Raw genomic sequence first — 21,468 nt, 5'->3', positions numbered from 1 at the left:
TAAGGTCATTGAACTAGGGCATTACTTCACTAGTGTGTAGTGTATCTGGGTCTAACGGGGGGCATGCTAGGACAGTACGTGTGGTTATAGTGACCACTGTATTTGGATGGTTCAGTGGTCACCGATCTGCCCAGTAAGCAGAAGGCCTGGATTCGAATCTCGATCCGGCACAAATTTTCAACTTACCTCATTGAATAAATTAGTGCCCACTGGCACCTAATGTCATCAATTCCTTTGTGTCTTGACAAGACTGTTCCTTTAAGACGACTAATGGCAAAGAGACTGGAAAGGAATCTGAATAGCCAGTTAGTATTCATTATCTCGAAAAAGCGTATGACACAGACACGCTGAAGAAACTGAAGTTCTAAGGAGGAGTCAGCTTGAAAACTATATCCCGCCTATACAAGATTGCAGAGTGTGTAAGAAAAGTGGAGAATGAAATTTCGTCACAGCATTTCAAAATTACCAGAGAATTAAAACAGGAATGCTACTTGTCTCCTACATTATTTAAAATATGGTAGTGTCGTTCCGAACGTAATTCCTCCTTTTTTGTAGTGATTTCGGATGTCTGCGCCAGGTGTCGTTGGTGAAGTTCTAATGCTTTACCTTCCTCTTTCATTTGCAGGTGGTTCTGTTGTTCTGCAGTAGTTGGCACCAGCAGAGGGGTGCTCCAAAATAGAGTCTGATATGGACGCGCATATAAAACAGCGATGAACGTTTGAATTCCACACTGCTGAAGAAATTGCGCCGATTGAAATCCATCGACGCTTGCTAAAGGTGTATAGTGACGATGCAATAGACGTGAGCAAGATTAGGCGATGAGTACAGAATTTTCAAGGTGGTGAAAAGGGTGTGCATGACAAGCCACGGACTAGTCGATCCTTCCCAGCTGTCATCCCTCGCAATGAAGAACGTCTTGATCTACTCATCCGTGCTGATCGGCGGATAACTACCAGAGAATTGTGTGCAACGCTAAATGTCGACTGTGTTGCCGTGGGAACAATATTGAAACATGTTGGTTATCACAAAGTCTATGCGACATGGGTCCCACGGGAAAGACTCATCGAATGGAAATGTGTCGGGACCTCCTGGACCAATGTGAAGCTGGTGACAATTTTCTGAATGGCATCGTCACCGGAGATGAGACGTGGTGTCACTACTACGAGCTGGAATCCAAAAAATAGTCCATGGAATTCTCCGTCAAAGAAGAAATTCAAGTCACAGCCTTCTGCAGGCAAAGTGATGTGCACAATCTTCTGGGATAGCCAGGGTGTAGTTCTTTTGGATGTCCTGGAGCAAGGAGAAACTGTCAATTCAGCACGCTACAAGACGACACTGACTAAGCTGAAAGCCCGAATTTCCAGGGTAAGGCCAGGGAAGAGGACCAAGTTTCACCTGCAACATGGTAACGCCAGGCCTCACACCAGCGTCGCGACCACCCAACTCATTGCAGAATTCGGCTAGACTGTCTTACCGCATCCACCGTAAAGTCCCAATTTAGCGCCTTCAGACTTCCATCCCTTTGGGTTTCCGAAAGATGGACAACGTGGCGACCATTTTCAAGACTCGGACGCTGTCGATAGAGCTGTAAGAAAGTGGTTAGCCTCCGCTGGTTCCGATTTTTATAAGAGTGGCATGCAAGCTGTGGTTCATAGTTGGCAAAAGTGCGTAACGAATGGTGGTGACTACGCGGAAATATTACAGTCTGTAGCTGAAATATTGCTCTATTTAGCTATGCTGTTGTGATTTATGTATCTCCTGTAGTTTCCATGAATGAAAATAAGAGGCATTACTGTCGGAACGACCCTCGTACATTCAGATAGTCTCAGACTTGTGAAGTAGATAATATGGAGGAATGGGCATTCAGATAACAAAGGATCAATGTTTGTAGATCTTGTTCTCCACAGACGATCTGATAGTGGTGGCCAATGAAGATCATATCTCTCTATGCTAAGAAAATTATTGGAAGAATAAGGTAAGTGGGGATTGAAAGTAAATTTTCGAAAGACTTAATACCTGTGCGATGGGGAAAATGCAGGAAGGCCAGCACATAAAAGCAAGTAAAAAATTTAAATATTTGGGTAACATAATATCGGAATATGGAACAAGTAACTGAGAAACACAGAAACGAGTAGCCCATTGGAAAGCAGCAATCCAGAAGGTAAACAATCTGTTACAGTATTCTAAAGATAACTTGGAAAGTAAAGAAGATGCTGTTTAGAAGAATTGTAGAGCCTATAACGACTTATGGATGCGAGTGCTACGAGCTTACTTGAAAAAATAAAAACAAATTGAGAGTTGCAGAAATGTACTCTCTCAGAAGATCGTGTAAGATATCTCGGCGAGACCAAGCAATAAATACAACGGGATATGACACTTACTAAAGAAAGCATCACACTTAGAATAGAAGAATGGCTGCTCGCCTGATCTGAGCATACAACGCGAATGAGAAGTGACAGACAGCCAAAAAAGATCTTTATGTACCATCTTCAAGGAACAAGGAGAAGAGGAAGATTGAATGTTGTCTGGTTAGATGGGTTAAAGGAGGGCATGAAAGAAATAGACGACGAAGGAAGAATAGAAACCGATAGCGACAGATTTGTAGGAAGTGGTGACAGCTGTAGGAACCCCACAGGAGAAGAAAGGAAAGGGCAACAATTTTTTCAGCAGTTGCAGTTGCTGGATGACTGGCTAATCTGGCCTCATGACATGAGCCAGCAAGGCCTTGCTACGTTGGTACCGTGAATGGCAGAAAGCAAGGGGAAAGTACGGCCGTTATGTTTCCCAAGGGAGTGCAGCTCCACTGTATGGCTTAATGATGATGGAATAATCCTGAGTAGAATTTTCCAGAGGTAAAATAGTCCCCCATTTGGATCTCTGGGTGGTGAAAATTCAAGAGGATGGTGTCATTAGGAGAAACGATACTGCCGTTTTACGGATGGGAGTGTGGAATGATAAAACATTTCTGAAAAAGAGAAGTTCGTTAACATCGAATATTAATTTAAGCGCTAAGAAGACTCTTCTGAAGGGATTTGTATTTGGTGTAGTCTTGCATAGTAATGAAACATGGACAAAAATGGTTCAGATAAAAAGAGACAAGAAGCTTTTCAAATTTTGCTCTACAGAATAATGTTGATACTCAACAGAGTGGCTGGTTAGCTCTCATTTCCCATTTATGGCCGCTTGCTCCATCAGCCACTGTGCTGAGTGTCCACTAGGTTTGCGCAGATAATAACTGGGGCAGGTTTTGCTAATATGCTGGCTTAAGCTGTCGCCAAAGGTGTAGAGTGCAGATCGATAGTAGATGCTGGATGAAGTACGGCTATCACGAGGGAGGCCAGAGACACGCCGTCGAGTAACAAAACGCCAACGCCCTCTCGACAGCATGGATTTAGACTGTCGTCGCTGACCGGAGAGCCTCACTGACTCACTCATCGAGTTTGACATCTGCCAGTACAATTGCAGAGCGGGCTCAGTTCACGTCGCAGACTACGACAGTACATAACGACCAGATTAGTGACCGTAGCTGGACTAGCAGTGAGACTAAAGCTTGTAATAGCAAGATTACCGATACTGTCTGCCAGAGGACTATTACAGAAGAGCTTTTACCACAAAACATGGACTCTATTCAAGTTAAGTACCCGCTTCATGTAAATAAAGAACCATATTAATTCACGTATGCATTTGTGTTGTAGAAAGAGGATACTGGCCACCCATAACAACATCCTCTCCCTTGCTTCTTTGCGGTAGAAGACAGGTAACGGTAATGGGATTTTCTGATAGGCGAGGAGAAAGCAACATTTAGGAAGTTAACAGGAAAGTGTTAGCGGTCTATTTACTTTTAGTCCAGTAACCAGTTATGAAGTTGTTTTAGGTACATTCGGTTACCAACAGGAGTTAAATCATTAGTACAAGTCCATTTACTGATTAAGAAGGTCCCGCGGGACAAACAAGGCTCGCAACTTTTAATAAAACACTTTGCAAGCGTAAGCAATATCTGGGAAGGCTGACGAAATGTTTTGTTTTCATATCGTTTGCTAATTACGCGGCCTTACGAAAACGCGTGCATCACACGTCATTTAGTCTACGAGGACAATGGTCGACGTTGTCATGGCTTCGTGAAAAGAGACCAAAGAACATGACACGTGAGAATGATATATTGTTGTGCTGTAGACAGTAACAGTAAGTTGCTATGTTAGAAATTCATTTCAGAATACACAGTACAAGTTGACGGTGCTGCTTGTCGATATCCATTGATGCCTCTTATTAGAAGGTTGCTGAAATATTTTTTTCTAACGCCACACCCCGTGTGAGGTTCAATTGGAAACCGCTGCCGCGGATGACGAGGTCTTCATGTACTTATATTTTCACTGTCTCTCTGATACCCGAATCCCACACGCCTTCTGATGCGGCAAGCGCCTTTGTTCAAAAGCAAGCGTGGCCTTCGTTGACGCTGTGCTCTGCCACTGCAGAATTGTGGGTGTGTCCAAGATGAACGATCCTCACTTGTTCGGTACAAAGCTGCGAGGTGCATCGCTGCATCTGGCCGATGTATTGCATGACATACTCGCAGCTGATGCTGTAGACGTCAGGTGCTGGTAGCCCTAGTTGGATTCACCGAGCGAGGTGGCGCAGTGGTTAGACACTGGACTCGCATTCGGAAGGACGACGGTTCAATCCCGCGTCCGGCCATCCTGATTTAGGTTTTCCGTGATTTCCCTAAATCACTCTAGGCAAATGCCGGGATGGTTCCTCTGAAAGGGCACGGCCGACTTCCTTCCCCATCCTTCCCTATTCCGATGAGACCGATGACCACGCTGTCTCCTTCCCCAAACCAGCCAGCCCTAGTTGGATTCTGATTATCCCAAGCATATTCTTGATTTTAACCGTTGAGCGAAAAATAGTTTTTATGTTGTGCCCTCTCCATTATGCTGGTAATCATGGCTGCGGGCGGCCCTGCGTAAGGAAATCCACTCGCTTAGTTTCATCCTCTCTATCAAAGAGGCATTAGAAATACGAGTACATGACGGTCTTGTCAACCAGGACATCGGTTTCTAACTGAGGTCCGCAACCGATGTGGCGTTAGCTAAATTATGTCAGGAACGGCCTGCTGTGAAAACGGCGGAAGCAGCGGTCTGAAAGATAAGACAGCAGCAGCAGCAGCACCAGGAACGCTATGCCCGGACCCTCACCCTCCTTCCACAACGACCTGTTTTAAAAACACAATTTTAAGGTCCACTCTAGATGGAAAGGAAGTTCCGCCGGGTTTAGCGAAACGTGCTATTTACGCCACGTGCAAGGTTCTATGGAGAGTGAGGTACCCTTCTGGGCGGTCACTTACCGCTTCTTTCAGTTCTGGCAGCGATTCGCACTGTGTATGTGAGAAATCACAAGTTACGCTGCGATTACGAGCCCTTGTTGAAGGTTATGATCGTCCTGAAGCTGGAGTGGTAAGACAGTTCAAATTTCCAATATAGTCTTCCCTAATACGGTACTGTGGTGTGGTGCGCAAACCTTTTGGCAACGGGCAGCTCTGGACTTGTAGTCAGTCACTTACATATCTACCCACAATCACCTAACAAGGAAGAACCAGACCCTGTGATCCACCATTTCGAGGAGATCCGGCATTTTAGCGGAGTGCAAGAGAATAAAAGCTATCGAGGAATCTAAATGTTGTTTGCGAAAAATGATAAACAGTGAATCATTGTAAATACTTGAGAGCTTCGACGATATATGTTTAATCTTTATTGAAGACTGTTCTTTTTTCCTCGCTAAATTTGTTACCCTTCCTTACAGAATGGAACGATGAAAAGGCAAACAATCGTGATATGCAATTATAGATGTTCATTTAATGACACATAAATTGTAATAACTTAAGTATTGACGTAAATATGGAAAATAGGTGAATCATCGAGAAATAGGAAAGAAATATATTGGCAATAACTGTGTAATCCCACTGGTTGCTTTCTAGATTTCACTTTCCCTAAAAAATGTCATTCAGCGAGGAAAAAAAAAAGGAATAAACATGAAAAAATAATCTGCAGCAGAAATCAAACATATGTGCATTTCGTAGGCCTGTACACTGATAATTTTCTTCGTTGTTGCAGTAAAAGTTGCTTTATTTTAAATAACACTGCAACTAGGAACAGTCTATCTCCTCAAATAGCCTGTACCTCGAACGGATGAAAATAATTGATTCTTAGGTTTCTTTCCAACTATTAGGATGCGGGCCTGATATAAGCGTAAGCAAAAATTTCCTTATTTTAGAGCATTCTGACGAATTCAGAAGGTCCAGAACGTATCTTTCGTCATGATCTTTCGTTTGATTTTTTCTTCCAAATTGGAACGTAGTGATTCAGATTCTTTCTCAGAAGAACAGAAATTACTTTTGAGTTAACAGCCAGCTGCCACTCCCGGCTAGCACGCCGAAGCTCGTCAAAATCTGTGGGTCGCAGGATTTCATTTCTTCTTATAAGCTAAGCTTAACTTTTGGGGATTCCTCTTTCCGTGGAAGGTGCAGATGGCATCGGGGATATAAACGTTTACGACAGCCACTTTGATGATAATGTCTGTTCCCCGTAGTTGAACCTTACCTTCCATGATGTACCTCTTGGAACTTGCCTGCCACTATCAACCTTCAGAACTTATTTTTCTTTCTAACATCCGTGGTCTAGGGGGTAGCGTCTTTGATTAGTAATCAAAACATCGGTCCCGGGTTCAAAACCCGCCACTGCTGAAATTTTGATTAATAATCAGCATTGGAGACTAAAGATTCCCGGCATAAGAAGTCACCCTCGTTCTGCCAGCGACCTTGTCAAAGAGGGCGGAGGAGCGGACAGAGGTTCAGGGCACACACTTGTCCTTGGGGTGGGAAACTGCCCGTAAAGGTGGAAGAATCAGCAATGATCAATGGCATGAGGATGCAGTAGGCAATGGACACCATTGTATTAAGGACACATATATCCACAGGACATGTGGCCAGTAATTTAAAAAGTGTCACGATGATGTCTCCATTGGAGAAAGATTTCTGAATAGTCCCCATTCGGATCTCCGGGAGGGGACTGCCGAGGGGGAGGTGACCATGAGAGGAGGACTGAATAACCAACGAAAGGATAATGCTCTACGAATCGTGGCGTGAAATGTCAGTAGCCTGAATGTGATAGGGAAGCTATAAAACCTGAAAAGGGAGATGCAAAGGCTCAGTATAGATACACAGGGTGTTACAAAAAGGTACGGCCAAACTTTCAGGAAACATACCTCACACACAAAAAAAAAGAAAAGATGTTATGTGGACATGTGTCCGGAAACGCTTAATTTCCATGTTAGAGCTCATTTTAGTTTCTTCCACCTACGCTCAATGGAGCACGTTATCATGATTTCATACGGGATACTCTACCTGTGCTGCTAGAACATGTGCCTTTACAAGTACGACACAACATGTGGTTCATGCACGATGGAGCTCCTGCACATTTCAGTCCAAGTGTTCTTAAGCTTCTCAACAACAGATTCGGTGACCGATGGATTGGTAGAGGCGGACCAATTCCATGGCCTCCACGCTCTTCTGACCTCAACCATCTGGACTTTCATTTAGGGGGGCATTTGGAAGCTCTTGTCTACGCAACCCTGGTACCAAATGTAGAGACTCTTCGTGCTAGTATTGTGGACGGCTGTGATACAATACGCCATTCTCCAGAGCTGCATCAGCGCATCAGGGATTCCATGCGACGGAGGGTGGATGCATGTATCCTCGCTAACAGAGGACATTTTGAACATTTCCTGTAACAGAGTGTTTGAAGTCACGCTGGTACGTTCTGTTGCTGTGTGTTTCCATTCCATGATTTATGTGATTTGAAGAGAAGTAATAAAATGAGCTCCAACATGGAAAGTAAGCGTTTCCGGACACATGTCCACATAACATAGTTTCTTTCTTTGTGTGTGAGGAATGTTTCCTGAAAGTTTGGCCGTACCTTTTTGTAAGACCCTGTAGTACGGGCCAGTCAAGTGAAATGTAAAGAAGACCAGGATTTCTGGTCAGATGAGAATAGGGTAATGTCAACAGCAGCAGAAAATGAGACAGCGGGAGCAGGATTCGTTGTGAATAGGATGGTAGGGCAGAGACACTGTTACTGTGAACAGTTCAGTGATACGGTTGTTCTTACCAGGATCGACAGTAAACCACACCGACAACTATAGTTCAGGTATACATGCTGACGTCGCAAGCTGAACATGAAGAGAGAGAGAGAGAGAGAGAGAGAGAGAGAGAGAGAGAGAGAGAGAGAGAGAGATAGAAAGGATATGAGGATATTGAAAGGGTAATAAGGTAGGTAAAGGGAGATGAAAATCTGATAGTCATGGGTAATACACAATACGCACAAGAGCCAAGTGGAAATAATAAGAGTGGACGACCAAGAACGAAGTGCTCGGATTAAAAAGGGTGTAAGACAGGGATGTAGTCTTTCACCCCTGCTCTTCAATCTGTACATCGAAGAAGCAATGATGGAAATAAAAGAAAAGTTCAGGAGCTGAATTAAAATTCAAGGTGAGTGGGTATCAATGATATGATTCGCTGATGATATTGCTATCCTGGGTGAAAGTATGGAGGAATTACATGCTCTCCTAAATGGAATGAACAGTCTAATGGGTAAAGAATGTGAACTGAGAGTAAATTGAAGAAAAACGAAAGTAATGAGAAGTTGCAGAAATGAAAACATCGAGAAACATATCAGAATTGACTGTCAAGAAGTAAATGAAGTTACGGAATTCTGCTACCTAGGAAGCAAAATAACCAATGATGGACGGAGCAAGGAAGACATCAAAAGCAGACTAGCACTGGCAAAAAGGGCAGTCCTGGCCAAGAGAAGTCAACTACTATCAAAATAGGCCTTAATTTGAGGAAGAAATTACTGAGAACGTACGTTTGGAGTACAGAACTGTATGGTAGTGAAACATAGATTGTGGGAAAACCGCAACAGAAGAGAATCGAAGCATCTGAGACGTGGTGTCACAGACGACTGTTGAAAATTAGGTGGACTGATAAGGTAAAGAATGATTAGTTTCTGCGCAGAATCGGAGAGGAAAGGAACATGAGGAAAATACTGACAAGGAGAAGGGACAGGATGATTGGAAATCTATTAAGACATCAGGGAATGACTTCCATGGTAACAGAGGGAGCTTTAGTGGGCAAAAACTGTAGAGGAAGATACCTCTGTAGAGACTGGAATACATCCAGCAGACAACTGAGGACGCAGGTTGCAAGTGCTACTCTAAGATGAAGAGGTTGGCACAGGAGCAGAATTAGTGGCGGGCCGCATCAAACCAGTGAGAAGAATGATGACTAAAAAAGTCACAATCGCCGACTAAATCCGAAGGAATAAGTCGTATTGAACATTTTGGCGTGTGGTAACGCTAGCCAATGACAGACGAGCTCGCCGTGTATTCCTCTTGGAAGTATAGTTTAAAGGGACAAAGCAAGTACTAGTTTGTCTTGTGGTTCCGGCCAGCGTGTTTCGCAATGAAGGCGCTGGCACCGTCGAATAATGTTCTAAGTAGAATTGAAGTCACTTCGTGCGGATCGTTCTGAGATCTCGTGTTACAAATGTTTGGCGAGATCCGGGTTCGCCTCACGTGCTTTGGCATAATAGTATCTGTAGCATGTACACATCTTTTAGCGTGGATATTAAGTTCAAATTTAAAGTTCATTGTTCAGTGAGGTGATCAATTTCCGAGATATGGCACAGTATCGGGTTTGCGTTACTCCATCCGAATAGTAAGGCGGGTGAATTCATCACACTCTTGTCTGGTAAGCAGTGTTCAGCACTTTCCAATGCATATGAAATCCTTGTTGTTTGAGTTATTCTTTTGTGATGGTCTATTACACCACATGTTTCCTGTACGGACGATTCTGCATCTACATCTACATCCATACTCCGCAAGCCACCTGACGGTGTGTGCCGGAGGGTACCTTGAGTACCTCTATCAGTTTTCCCTTCTATTCCAGTCTCGTATTGTTCGTGGAAAGAAGGATTGTCAGTATGCCTCTGTGTGGGCTCTAATTTCTCTGATTTTATCCTCATGGTCTCTTCGCGAGATATACGTAGGAGGGAGCAATATACTGCTTGACTCCTCGGTGAAGGTATGTTCTCGAAACTTCAACAAAAGCCCGTACCGAGCTACTGAGCGTCTCTCTTGCAGAGTCTTCCACTGGAGTTTATCTATCATCTCCGTAACGCTGTCGCGATTACTAAATGATCCTGTAACGAAGCGCGCTGCTCTCCGTTGGATCTTCTCTACCTCTTCTATCAACCCTATCTGGTACGGATCCCACACTGCTGAGCAGTATTCAAGCAGTGGGCGAACAAGCGTGCTGTAACCTACTTCCTTTGTTTTCGGATTGCATTTCCTTAGGATTCTTCTAATGAATCTCAGTCTGGCATCTGCTTTACCGACGATCAACTTTATATGATCATTCCATTTTAAATCACTCCTAATGCGTACTCCCAGATAATTTATGGAATTAACTGCTTCCAGTTGCTGACCTGCTATTTTGTAGCTAAATGATAAGGGATCTATCTTTCTATGTATTCGCAGCACATTACACTTGTCTACATTGAGATTCAATTGCCATTCCCTGCACCTTGCGTCAATTCGCTGCATATCATCCTGCATTTCAGTTCAATTTTCCATTGTTACAACCTCTCGATGTACCACAGCATCATCTGCAAAAAGCCTCAGTGAACTTCCAATGTCATCCACAAGGTCATTTATGTATATTGTGAATAGCAACGGTCCTACGACACTCCCATGCGGCACACCTGAGATCACTCTTACTTCGGAAGACTTATCTCCATTGAGAATGACATGCTGCGTTCTGTTATCTAGGAACTCTTCAATCCAATCACACAATTGTTCTGATAGTCCATATGCTCTTACGTTGTTCATTTAACGACTGTGGGGAACTGTATCGAACTCCTTGCGAAAGTCAAGAAACATGGAATCTACCTGTGAACCCGTGTCTATGGCCCTCTAAGTCTCGTGGATGAATGGCGCGAGTTGGGCTTCACAATATCGTCTTTTTCGAAACCCATGCTGATTCCTACAGAGTAGTTTTCTAGTTTCCTGAAAAGTCATTATACTCGAACATAATACGTGTTCCAAAATTCTACAACTGATCGACGTTAGAGATATAGGTCTATAGTTCTGCACATCTGTTCGACGTCCCTTCTTGATAATGCTTCATTGTGGTTAAGTTCTACATCTACAAACATACACACTCCGCAACCCACCGTAGGCGCGTGGCGGAGGGCAGCCTATACCACTACTACTCGTTCCCTTTTCTGTTTCACTCGCAGACGGGACAAGGGGAAAACCACTGTATATATGACCCCGGTATGAGCTCTAATTTTTCGTATCTTATGATCGTGTTCCTTGGGCGAAATGTATGTTGGCGGCAGTAGGAGCGTTCTGCAGTCAGTTGAAAATGCCGGATATCTGATTTTTCTCAATAGTGTTCCTCAAAATGAACGTCGCCTTTCCTCCAGGGATTCGCATTTGACTTCCCAATTTTCACCGTAACACTTGCATGTTTTCGAACCTTAACGACCTATATGCGGTCTCCTTCACGGATGAACCCCACTCCCCTAAATTCTACCAATAAACCGAAGTCGAACATTCGCCTTCTCTACCACGACCCCCACATGCTCGTTTCCATTCGTATCACTTTGCCTCTCTACCCCCACATATTTAAACGACGTGACTGTCAAGCAGGTCATACTAATGCTGCATCCAAACATTACGAGTTTGTTTTACCTACTCATCTCCATTACGTAACATTTTTCTGCATTTATAGCCACTGCTGTTCATCAAAAAACTAGAAAATATGTCTAAATCATCTTGTATCCTCACACAGTCACTAATCTTCGACACTTTCCTGTACATTACAGATTGCTGCCCACCCTGTCCGCCAAATCATTTATGTATATGGAGAACAACGGCGGTCTATAACTTACGAAATCTTCGAGCCAGTCACACATCTGAGAATCTATTCCACATAGTCGTACCTTAGTTAACAGCCTGCAATTGGGCACCGTGTCAAATGCTTTCCGGAAATCTTAGAAATATAGAATCTGCCTGTTGCCTTTCATCCATAGTTTGCTGTATATTATGTGAGAAAAGGACAAACTGAGTTTCACGTGAGCAGTGGTCATAAGCTTTGCGGCCTCAAGCAAATTTGCTATATTCGAACTCAGAATATGTTCTACAATTCTGCAGCAAAGCGATGTTAAGGATACTGGTCTCTAGTTTTGCAGTTATGTTCTTTTACCATTCTTATATACAAAAGTAGCTTGTACTTTTTCCAGTCACTTGGGACTTTGCGGTGGGAGAGAGATTCACGATAAATGCGAGCTGCGTAAGAGGCCAATGAGGCAGAGCACTCTTTGTAAAATCGAACAGGGATTCCATCCGGGTTGGCGACTTATTTGTTTTGAACTCTTTCAGTTATTTCTCTACGCCATGGATGCTAGTTGCCATGTCGTTCATACGGAAGTCTGTTCTACAGTCCAACGAAGGTATGTTTGTACGATTCTCCTGTGTGGGCGATTTCTTAAATGCGAAATTTAAAACTTGGTCTTTCGTTTTTTCGTCTTTCACTGCCACATCACACAGGTCAACGAGTGACTGGATCGAAGCCTTAGACCCAGTTAGCGATTTTACATAGGACCAGAATTTTCTCGCGTTCTTGGCGGGATCTGCTAAGGTATTACTGTGTTGGTGGTACGATGCTTCACGCATAGATATTTTCACAGACGCACGGATCTCTACTAACTTTTACCTATCGTCATTTGCGCGTTCTTTTTCGAACTGAGAGAGCAACAGCCTTTGTTTCCTCAGAATTTTCCGAATTTCACTGCTAAACCACGGTGTGTCTTTTCCGTCCTTAACCCACTTACTAGGCACATACTTGTTCAGAGCACGACTTAAAGTCTGTTTAAATTTCGTCCATAATTCCTTTATGTCCATCATACTAGAACGAAATGATGTCATTTCACTGTCCAAATGAGACGCTAAAAACTGCTTATTTGGTCTTTCTACCAGAAACACTCTGGTATCCTTCTTGACTGATTTTTTAACTTTCGTAACCATTGCCGCTACGATGATATTTGTCAGATGGAATTGTATTCTGTTGAATCAAAGATTACGCAATTTACTCGTAATCCCTTGTAACTGTTTAAAGATCGTTTTATATTTACGTCAAAGTGTGCACTTTGCAATCTCTACTCGAAGTATCTCTTGTAATCTTACAGGTTTTCTGTCCTCTGGAGAGATATCAGTCCTACTGTGCTGCTATTATAATCAGCCCACACGTTTTTCAAAACCGCACTCAGTAGTACGCTTGGGTTATTTCTTTGCACGTCTGCCAGGCCAGAGGAAGATACGACATCCGTTGAATGTGCAGAGAGCTTCGGTAAGTCACTTGTTATACGACGTGACTCCTGTGTGTCTTTTGTTCTTCAGATTTCTAAATGCGAAACGTTAGATTAACAGATTGTGCGAAATAAATGCACGCAACTTGTCTACAATGCAGGGTGCTTACGCACTGATGAACTAGGCTGTGAGCTTATCACTAGTCAGTACGATCATGGAATTCACTCAAATGTTCATTTATACCCACTATTGTTTCGTTGCGCAAAGTAAGCTATGTCTGTCGTTCAGTACGAAGGTAAATTTCTCGGCCTGGCAGTGAAAACAACAATTTAAGGTTTCAAAGAAATTTTATTTTTCGATACAATCTGCTCTGGTATCAATATATTTCATCCAGCGATGTTCCAACGCCATTATCCTGTCTCTGCAATGTTCCCCTAGCAGTGCTGCGAAGTACCAATCTACTGCCGCAGTAGCTTCTTGATTGGACGAAAAGCGCTGACCAGCGAGGAACTTCTTTAGTTTTGAGAACAAGTGGAAATCAGAGGGGGCCAAATCCGCGTAATAGGGTGAATCTTCCGGTACTTTATCCCTTAGTTAGCCCTACGAAGACACTTTTGTGGGAAGGTGTATAGTCCTGATGGAAGACGATTCTTCTTGAAGCCGTGTCTGTTTTCACGAATGCTTGCGTCCAATTTCGTTAGTAGTTTAGAGTAGTATTCTCCTGTTATTTCAATTTTTTAAAGATATTCAGCAAAAGTCCTTTCGCATCCCAAAACATCGATGCCATGATCTTTCTCGCTGATGGCAACGTCCGTGCCTTCTTTGGAGCTAAAGAGTTGGCTTCTATCCACTGTTTGGATTCGGGTGTGTAGCGATGAATCCATGTTTCATCGACCCAAAAAGTCACTTCTGGTTTTCTTAATACGCACAAAGTACTTTTCGGTATGTCTCATGCGAATGCGTTTGTGATCTGTTGTGAGCATACGCGGCACCCTTTTTGCGCAAAGTTTTCTTATGTTCAGTTCCTGGTGCAAGATGTGACCAACAAGTTTCTCTGAGATCTCTAGAGCATTAGCAATTTCACGCAGCTTTATACTCCGATCTTCCAAAACCGTATCATGCACTTCATCGATGATTTCCGATGTGCTCGCACATTTCGGACATCCTTCGCATGGACCGTCTAGGACACCTTCATGGCCACGTTTAAACTCAAATTGGCTCTGAGCACGATGGGACTTAACACCTGAGGCTATGTCCCCTAGAACCTAGAACTACTTAAACCTAACTAACCTAAGGACATCACACACATCCATGCCAAAGGCAGGATTCGAAACTGCGACCGTTGCAGTCGAGCGGTTCCGGGCTGAAGCGCCTAGAACCGCTCGACCACAACGGCCGGCGTTTAAACTCAGTCGACCATTTCTTCACAGTTGAAATTGCAGGTGAAGAGCCGTCATACACATTTACGCAAATGGGTTTCGGTCTGTGTTAAACCTCCTTCTACCAAGACTTTAATCAGTGCAAGATACGCGATTTTTTTCCATTTTCAATACCACGTGCACCACAACGGCTTCAAATGACTGCTTAAATTCAATTGCTGCCTAGAATAACTTTCAGTTTTTCACGGCGTCTACTAACGCGTGTACCCATGTGAGGGGGGGGGAAAAAAAAAATCAAGCGAGTAGGGCTGCGATCTCTGGACGAGGTCGAGAAATTTTCAGACCGCCTTCGTATGTTCTATTCCTTTAAAATATTGTACTCAGAATGCTTTATAATATCTTCTCTTGGGTGTAAACTTTAGGTAGAAGAGGGGATTTGTTCGGGGCGTGTTTTAGGAAACAGTGCAAGTAGTCTCAGTTTAGCAGAGGGACACACTGCAGCTACAGGACAGTCAAGTGTGTGGGAGTAGGGTGTGACTGCATGGCCGTGCCGAGGCCATGGCGAGATAGGCTCCAGGCAGGGGCGCAGGCGGAGAGGGGCGGAAGAAGTGTCGGAAGAAAAAGAAAGGAGTCGATTTAACAAGTAACCGAAAGACGCATGCGAGTTCTCACACCCCGCACGTTCCTATCTTGTGCCTGCGAGAAGAAGCTTTTCCCCTCAGCCCACGACTGTAAACGAACGTTGTCGTCACTTCGCCTAAGTAGCATAATAAAGAAATAACTGCTACCGAAAAGGGATAACATGGTGTATGTGTCGACAGTGTGCTCGGCGCCTTCACATTTATCTCACGTCCAACAGTGGAGGTTTTTCTGCTACTTCACTACGGTAGGGCAAGATATCGAAGGATGGCGAGTGGGTGTCGAAGCAAATATAGTTTTCGCCCAAAGGATTCAGATTTTTGACGATTTATGACAACTGAGGACTGGAATGAAAGCGCTTAAGCTAGAGTGATTCTAAGTATTTGAAAGAATAGTAGGTGAATTAGGAAGCAGTTCTCACATACACAAGAACATTTCATCTCACTTTAATTTACTGTTCGAAACGCCTTAAGTAAGACCTCTGTATACTATGTTGATATTTGTCCCAAATACAGCAGAAATATCGATACAGCTGAGCTGGTTGTTAACGAAATAGCGGGTTTCAGATTACAGTAGAGCACTGATACAGCTTCCTATTTGGGTATTTTGAAGCTTTTTTTTTCTTTTGGAGCACAGCATTTGCACAGTACGGTTACGAGAACACTAGAGTCACAAATTCTTGAGTACTACTGGAGTGCTTGGGATCCTTGCCAGGTCGAATTACAGAAAGACATCCAAGGAATTCAGTGGATACTGATCTGTTCGAGCAATACCGAAGTATTGCGGAAACGATTTGTGTACTCAAATGAAAATCCCTGGATGAAAGATGTTCTTTTCGCGGAACACTAATTGAGAAAATTTAGAGAACCGGCATGTGAAGCTTACTGCAGAAAGATTCTGCTGCCGCCAACATACATTTCGCATAAGGACCACGAAGATAAGACAAATTAGGGCTCTTACGGAGGCATATATACAGTCGTTTTTTCCCTCACTTTATTTGTTAATGGAACAGAAAAGAAGAGACTAGCAGTGGTACAAGGTATCCCCCCATGACGCATCATGCGGTGGCTTGCAGAGTATGTATGCACATGCAGATACGAGATGCTTATCCAATCACCGAAACAGCTTTGAGAATGTTGGTGGTAATCCCACTGACTGTAGCATCTTTTCAACGCTGTTTCAGCAAATAAGAGACGATGGAAAACTGCGTAAGGTCGAGCACATGTGAAGCAGCCTGCAAAATTCAGCTATCTTCTAAAGAGAATATTACGTAGCTACTAACTTGCTTTCAATAATATATTCAATTTGTTTTCTTGATCATAGGCAATTTAAAGAAAAATTACATTAAAAGCGACATTACTGGAAAGGAATATGTTCTCAACATTTAATTAAAACCCTTTCTCATTTATTTCGAATTAATAATTGTGGACTTCAACAATATATGAAGACGAAATAGAAACTCATATATTGTACAGCATATTAAAATACAGTAGCTACCATAAACAATAAGACATAGGTTTTGTTTTAGTTTCAGTTTTTTAGAATTTTTATACAGTTTTATACACAGTGTGAGGCAGCTAAGTAATAACACCCCCTTGTATCTCCCCAACCGTAATAGATACAAAGATGCCATTTGGACAGTGAATTGCAGGGACAGGGGCTACTTGAATACATCACATTTCATATTTTGTGCTATTTTTAATTACAGAGATATGAGGCCATCTTTGTTTTTTTTAATGGAACCCTATGTTAAATTTTGGCATAATATGATGGGCTTAAAAAGATGTTTTAAAATATGTGTATATCATAATATTTAGGCGAATAGTTTTTGAGACGCGTATGTTCCCGTATAGCATTCGTCCTTCGAAGCGGCGTTGTCCAGTCCGACCTTGCCTGTTGACCACTGAGGAACTTAACAGGGAAGGCGTTGTTTTCCTGCTTCTCGATAACGCCGCAAGGTGACGCACGAGGTAGCTGGAGAGAAGGGTATAAATGTACTGTTGGGGTAATGAGACATCGCATTTCCGTCACAGTTTCATGGAGCAGACATGTACACCAACGAAGAAAAGTTATATATGCTTCTAGTGTATGGTGAAAGCAGAAAAAATGCTGTTAGAGCAATAAATCGATATGGAGAGCTGTATCCTGATTGTGACCGTCCAGCGCGTCAGCTTCTTGCACGTATTTGCAAGAAACTACTTGAATCGGGATCATGGAACGCCATACAGAGGACAATGCAGAAAACTGCAACTGGCGAGGTACATGAAGAGGGCGTTCTAACGTTGGCGCATAACGACCCTACTGTTTCGTCGCGACGTATCGCCTCAGAATGTGTTATAAGCCAGAGAAGTGTTCTACGCATATTGCACCGGCATGGATTTCACCCGTTTCACTTCTCATTACATCAAGTATTCTCCCGTGTGGTTTTCGAACAGCGCCAGGAATTTTGCCGGTTTGCTCTGCAGCGCCTACAAGATGATCCAACGCTTTTTCAACGGGTGCTTTTTACTGATGACGCGACTTTCACCAACCACGGTAATGTGAATTTGCATATGCATTACTGGTCAGCAGAGAACCCTCACTGGCTTCGACAGGTACATCAGCAACCGTGGAGTGTTAACGTGTGGCGCGGCATCGTCGGAAATGACATTGTGGGGCCGTACGTCATTCTGGGTATACTAAATGGCAATAACTATGCACAGTTCCTGCGAAACGTTCTGCTCATTTTGCTGGAAGAGGTACAACTAACTATACGACAGTGCATGTGGTTCCTACATGACGGCTGTCCTGCTCACTCTTCCTGTGTGGCTACAGAGTTGTTATATGAAAAGTTCCCGTATTGTTGGATAGCACGACGTGCTGAAGTGAAGTGGCCAGCCCGGTATCCTGATTTGACCCCTCTTGATTTTTTTTTTTTTTTCTTCTGTGGGGAGCAATCAAACATAAAGTGTATGCTCAAATACCAACTGCGCCAGACGATATGAAGCAACGTATCATCGAAGCGTGCTCTGATATCTCACGTGACACCCTCGCAGCCGTTCACAAATCATTCGAACGGCGACTACAAATGTGCATTGCAGCAAAGGGGAAGCACTTTCAGCACATGCTTCAATTAAGTTTTGTATCATGTACAGTATGTTATTTACATCTTTGTGTGTATTTGCTTCGTATTGTGATCAATAGTAAATATTTTCAAATAAAAAGCAAATACGTGCGAAATAATTGTGACCAATAAGGGCATCCTCATTTACATTTGTATTTCTGTTACTTAAAATGTATTAACATCTTGTAGTATTTTAATGCTGTATGTTGTCTACTGTTTTGGTATCACAGTTGTCAAATAACTGAATAATATTTGCGCGACATCAACAGTTAATTTTTGCGCAAAATATCGCAGTATATATTACTATTGTTGGGGAAATCGGCGTGTTTGTGTAAGGACGGACTCGCGACGTTTACCATGTACTCCAAACAACAAGAAAGGTCGCACTGGAGAACGCCGCTTCGAAGGACTAACGCGATACGAGATCATATCTGTGTCTCAAAAACTATTTGCCTAAATATTATGATATACACATATTTACAACCGTCTTTTTCAGCCCATGATGTTACGCTAAAATTTAACATAGGGTTCCATTAAAAAAAGATGGCCTCTTATCTCTGTAATAAAAAGTAGTACAAACATGAAATGTGATGTATTGAAGTAGCTCCTGTCCCTGCAATTCGCTGTCTAAACGGCATCTTTGTATCTATTACGGTTGGGGAGATACAAGGGGTGTTATGACTTAGCTGCCTTACACTGTTTAGTATAATGATACACATTTGTTGTGTGCAATATTTTTGATTTGCATAGCTCATTTAAGTATGAGGGATGATCAGAAACGAAGGTTACAGGGCCGACATTCCTGGAATTTCTCTGTTGTAGGGAAATTAGTTGCGTGAGGTAATACGTTTAATTTACATTTATTATCAGCACTAATTAATTTTATTGTCTCATATTTTTTGTTTACGTTTGTCGGGTATGGACGTTTCTCCCGCCTGTCGCGGAAGTGTACAACATTAAGTATTTTTCTTTTCCGTGAAATACTGGGCAAGCTTTGCTTAATAATAAAGCTTTGTGTAGTGCAGTCATCAAGTGTACACGAGTGGGCCTTCGGCTCCGAAAGCCCATATCGATGACGTTTCGTTCAACGGTTCGCACGCTGACGCTTGTTGATGCCCCGGCATCGAAATTTGCAGCAATTTGCGGAACTGTTGTGCTTCTGTCACGTTGAACGATTCTCTTCAGTCGTCGATGTTCCCGTTCTTGTAGGATCTTTTCCCGGCCGCAGTAATGTCGGAGATTTGGTGTTTACCGGATTCCAAATATTCAGAGTGCACTCGTGAAATGGTCCTACCGGAAAATTCGCATTTCATCGCTACCTCTCATCGCCCTTGCGCCGACTGTAACACCACGCTCAAAGTCACTTAAATCTTGATAACCTGCTATTGTAGCAGCAGAAATCGATCTGACAACTGCGCCAGACACTAGCTGTCTTACATAGGCGTTGCCGAACGCAATGCCATATTCTGCCTGTTTACAAAGCTCTGTATTTCACTATTTAGCATTAGTTTCTTATCAGCTTCTCTTATATTTTTTCAGTAACGCTTAATTTTTATTAAACTTATACTACAAATTACAAAATTTTCTAAATACACAACTGGCCATTAAATTTGCTACACCAAGAAGAAATGCAGATGATAAACGGGTATTCATTGGACAAATATATTATACTAGAACTGACATGTGATTGCATTTTGACGCAGTTTGAGTGCACAGATCCTGAGAAATCAGTACCCGGAAGAACCACCTCTGGCCGTAATAGCGGCCTTGATACCCCTGGGAATTGAATCACAAAGAGATTGGATGGCGTGTACAGGTACAGATGCCCATGCAGACTCGGCACGATACCACAGTTCATCAAGAGTAGTGACTGACGTATTGTGACGAGCCAGTTGCTCGGTCAACATTGACCAGACGTTTTCAATTGGTGAGAGATCTGGAGAATGTGCTGGTCAGGGCAGCAGTCGAACATTTTCTGTATCGAGAAAGGCTCGTAGAGGACCTGCAACATGCGGTCGTGCATTATGCTGCTGAAATGTAGGGTTTCGCAGGGATCGAATGAAGGGTAGAGCCACGGGTCGTAACACATCTGAAATGTAACGTCCACTGTTCAAAGTGCCGTCAATGCGAACAAGAGGTGACCGAGACGTTTAACCAATGACACCCAATACCATCACGCCGGGTGATACGCCAGTATGGCGATGACGTATACACGATTCCAATGTGCGTTCACCGCGGTGTCGCCAAACACGGATGCGACCATCATGATGCTGTAAACAGAACCTGGATTCATCCGAAAAAATGACGATTTGTCATTCGTACACCCACGTTCGTCGTTGAGTACACCATCGCAGGCGCTCCTGTCTGTGATGCAGCGTCAAGGGTAACCGCAGCCACGGTCTCCGAGCCGATAGTGGTGGTTGTCTTCCAAACGTCCCCATCTGTCGACTCAGGGATCGAGGCGTGGCTGCACGATCCGTTGCAGTCATGCGGATAAGATGCCGGTCATCTCGAGTGCTAGTGATACGAGGCCGTTGGGATCCAGCACGGCGTTCCGTATTACCCTCCTGAACCCACCGATTCCATATTCTGCTAACAGTCATTGGATCTCGACCAACGCGAGCAGCAATGTCGCGATACCATAAACCGCAATCGCGATAGGCTACAATCCGACCTGTATCAAAGTCGGAAACGTGATGGTACGCATTTCTCCTCCTTACACGAGGCATCACAACAACGTTTCATCAGGCAACGCCGGTCCACTGCTGTTTGTGTATGAGGAATTGGTTGGGAACTTTCCTCATGTCAGCACGTTGTAGGGTTCGTCACCGGCGCCAAACTTGTGTGAATGTTCTGAAAAGCTAATCATTTGCATATCACAGCATCTTCTTCCTGTTGGTTGAATTTCGCGTCTGTAGCACGTCA

At 43.4% G+C, this 21,468-nt stretch overlaps 1 protein-coding gene across 1 annotated transcript in view; it reads right to left on the bottom strand.

Annotated features, from left to right (window-relative positions):
• LOC124789573 (rap guanine nucleotide exchange factor 4) overlaps positions 1-21,468 on the bottom strand; it is a 271,079-nt gene that overhangs the window by 144,637 nt on the left and 104,974 nt on the right. The window lies entirely within an intron of this gene.

Source organism: Schistocerca piceifrons, chromosome 3 (assembly GCF_021461385.2).
Source record: "Schistocerca piceifrons isolate TAMUIC-IGC-003096 chromosome 3, iqSchPice1.1, whole genome shotgun sequence".
Lineage (NCBI taxonomy): Eukaryota > Metazoa > Arthropoda > Insecta > Orthoptera > Acrididae > Schistocerca > Schistocerca piceifrons.
The sequence above is the reverse complement of the archived record's forward strand: the minus strand, read 5'-3'. Positions and strand labels throughout refer to the sequence as shown.